The following is a 4006-nucleotide window of genomic DNA, read 5'->3' on the forward strand; positions in this document are numbered from 1 at the left end:
TAATCTCAGCTGCTAAGTAATTCATATTTCCCTGCTGATTTGAAGGGCCATATTTATCATATACTAAATTCCCATAGACATTTGAGTCTGTTTCTGGATTCTGCATTCTGTTTACTCAATCTATGCTAGCATCAATTTTTTAATTTATATTTTAGCTTATTTTTGAGAATTTTCTGAGTTATTTAGTACAACTTTATTTTTTCATGTAAGCAAAGAATATTGTCTCCCCCAACCCCTACCATAAAAAAATCCATTGGCATTCTATCTGTCTATCTATCTATCTATCTATCTAGCTATCCATTTATCACTTGTATAGTGCTTACCACACACTAAGTCTTAACTCATTTTCATAATAACTCCGTAAGGTAGGTTTTATTATTACCCTTATATTATAGGTGAGCCACAGAGAGGTGAAGTAATTTAGTTGTGAACATGCTAAATTTACAAGCTAATATAGAAGTCCTTATAATTTTTAGTCTTCTTAACCAAAAACAAGTAGGTATTTCCACTTACAAAAGTTTTCTCTTAATTTTTAAGGAAGCTTTATAGTTTTCTTCCTATAGATTGTATACACTTCTAAAGTTCATTCTTTAGTGGTAACTGCAATTTTTTCATCCATTATATTCTATAACGGACTGTTGCTTACATATGTAAGTCCAAAACCAAAAGGCGACTGCTTTTTCAGTGTTAGTTTCCTATCCACTTAGAGGATTACACTCTCTTATTATGGTTTCTTGAAGTACAATTTTATTATCTAGAAATAATATTTTTGCTTTCTTCTTTCCATTGTTTATACCTTGTCTCTCTGGTGGCTAATTAGGTCAGCTAGCACATCCAAAACTATATCAAATGTTCTTTGAGTAGGAAATCTCACTGCATGATTTTAGCTTGTTTTGAAAGCTCTTTAAGAAGAATACTCGTAGATATTTCAAGGTCTTCTCACTACATTCTGTATAACCCAATTGCATGGATTTTTGTTTTGTTTGTTTGTTTGCTTGTTTTAGGATTGTAACTCCAGAACCTAGTTTAGCCTTTAGGGCATACATACATGCTGACCAAATGTTTATTGAATGCAGAAGTCAGTGAACGGATGAATAAATGGCATAGTTATCTAAGGAAGGTATTTACTGGCGTATTTTTATTAATCTTCCTGAGTACTTTTCTTATTAAGCTGTTTCCTTTGTGTCAGACTTTTTGCCCTCAATGTTCTTTTGCTTTTACAGTTTTTATGTTTTTCCTGCTGTCTGGAATCTAACAGTGTATTTTCCAAAGACCTCACTAACCTGAACCTGTTCTGCCTATCCAAACCTAATTTGTACCATTCTCCTAAATGTTTACTTTTCTCTGTGAGGCCAGTCTCTACTGTGCCATACAAAACACAGTAGGCTCATTCCCATTTTAATGTCTTCAATCTGGGTTCCCTTTCTGGCTTCCCATTATTCTCCACATCGCTATGAATAGCCTAATTCTACCCCCTCTTCATACTCTTAAGTTCAAGGGCCATCTCTCTCATAAACGTTCTCAATTTTCCCAGCATTTATTCTCATGCCTTTTTCAAAACACCTACAACATTTGTGGTCAATACTGAATACCCTAGTAGATAATTATGTACTGTTTTGTATTGCTGTCAGTGATTCATGACTGTTCATCTTACTACCCAAGGTAAATTCTTAAGGACAGTGATCTTACGCTGTCCAATATCCCCCCCCCAGCATCTTGCACAATGCTGACCACAGAGGAGAGTGGAGGTTGCAAACTGGTGCCCATAAATAGATAAATAACACCCATAACCTTGATTTACTTGGCTGAAAATATCTCTTGAAAAATTGAACAGGAATGCCTTAGTCTGTACTTGTTTTCTTCTCTTCATCACATCTTCTCTATCTCTATCTTATTTAAGCTTCATTTACACACTTATGTTACCTGCATGGCCCTGTAGACAAGTTTTGTTTGTGATACTCCAGGGTTTCAGCATGCATTGGCTGAAAATACCTCTGTAAATTTTTAGAATGATAATTCAGGCCATCTCATAAGAACCTGTGATATCATTCTCATAATTTATATGTCAAACATATCAAAAGCCTATTCAAATGAACAAAAACTATAAAATATATGAAAATCAAAATATACCAAAATAACACCTAGCTGAGTACACAGTGTTAACAATTTATCCTAAGAGAAAAATTATGGAATATCTAATTGTAGAGCAAGATATGTATATACATATATATATATATTTTTTTTTTTTTTTTCAAATAGCACTTTTTATTTGCCACTATTTGAAGTCTGAACTTTAAACAGATTCTTGGACTGGTGGTTCATATCCATCAGCTCGTTCAACTTTAGCACCTGTCTCGTCCCCAGTGGCTTTTCCAGAACTACTGCCTTCACCATGAAGCTCCATGAGCTTTCCCAATTCAAACTTGGGCTTCTTCAGCATTTTTACTTTTCTAACGAAGACATCATGGAGAGGATAAATAGGTTGGCAAGCCTTTTCTATGTCTTTTCCAATGCTGTCTGGAATCAATTTATTGACCACTGTAATTTGTCTGCACCTCTGGGTCTTTCAAGTCATTTGTCTGCACCTCTGGGGTCATGATTTCCATCATCTTCTTCCGGATTTGGCGGACCTGTTGGTGCTGAGCATAAGAGGTCTTCCGTATCTGATTGTTGCGTTTTTTAGTAAAACCAACACAGAACAGACGAAGCAAGTAACCTTCGGTAGTCCTGACATCAACATGAGCTTCAATCATTGTCTGCCATTTTTTGACCATGGAACACATTTTATCACGGGTAAGATCCATGCCATGAAAGTTGGTCAGGCAGTTTTTGCCCTGAACATCTTCAGTAATCAGCTTGAATTTTCTAAATGCAACTTCATCATTCTGCAAATCAGCAAGACTCACTTCAAACACACGACCCTTGAGACCATCAGATGTAATTTTGGTTCCTTGGGTCCTGGTGACCAGCGTCTTTCCAATATTTCTTATACTGAACATAGCAGGTGCTTTCACATCATACCAATCTTTCTTAGAAAACGGATCAACCACTTTCTTCTTGGCTCCCTTTTTGCCGCCTTTCGTAAGGCGCTTGTTCTTGCCAACTGCCATGGTGCTGGTCAGAGAGCCAAAAAGGTGATATATTTTTATTTATTGATGAGGAGATATTCAAAAGGTATGAGGTTAAAAAAGTGAGGTTTCAAATGTGCAAGAAAATCTCACTTTCATTAAAAAATTTTATGTATATGTAAAAGACCATTAAACAAACTAAGCATAATTATATTTAGATAGTTGAATTATAGGTGATTTTAGTTTTCTTATATTTTTATGAAATGTTATTTTATCATGAATAAAATACAATGAGATGACAAAAAAAATTTGTCAAGTCTACTTCATGAGAAGGATGTTATTGGTAAAAAGATATATATTTGTCAAACCAAAATAAAATGGCCTCCTTATTGAAGAGATAAAAAAATCCATATAAAATAAAACTTACTGTCATTTATTAATTATAGGAAAATTTAGCCTTCCTAATAACAACAAATAATAGGTATTAATGAAAATGAATAATGTTCAACTATAAATTCATTAGATCTAAATACAGTATTTATTCTTTCATTTGACAGAGAGGAAGAGCATTCTAAAGTGCTTTTCTCATTTATTTTATAGTTTTTGTTCATTTGAATAGGCTTTTGATATATTTGACTTACATAAATTATGGGAGTGATGTCACAGTTCTTATGAGATGGTGTCAATTATCATTCCAATAATTCTACCCACCTCCTACCAATACAAAAAAGTACCAGAATTAAGAGACATAATAAAAATGTTTGATGGCATCCTCTTTCCCTTTTTTTTTCCTGGGATTTAATTTCATTGCATGAACTTTTATTTATACTATGATCTGGAGCAGAGTGTGTAGAAGGGGGCAGGCTAGAATATAGACCAACGTAGTAATCCTCTATGAAAGATTTTTGTTGAATTTACTTAAAAGCAAATTGTAAAAC

General features: G+C 34.0%; 1 pseudogene; it reads right to left on the minus strand.

Moving 5' to 3' along the window:
* Positions 1-2243: 2243 nt before the first annotated feature.
* On the minus strand, positions 2244-3128 carry LOC461990 (small ribosomal subunit protein eS1-like; annotated as a pseudogene).
* Positions 3129-4006: the final 878 nt, after the last annotated feature.

This window comes from Pan troglodytes, chromosome 4, assembly GCF_028858775.2.
Source record: "Pan troglodytes isolate AG18354 chromosome 4, NHGRI_mPanTro3-v2.0_pri, whole genome shotgun sequence".
NCBI lineage: Eukaryota > Metazoa > Chordata > Mammalia > Primates > Hominidae > Pan > Pan troglodytes.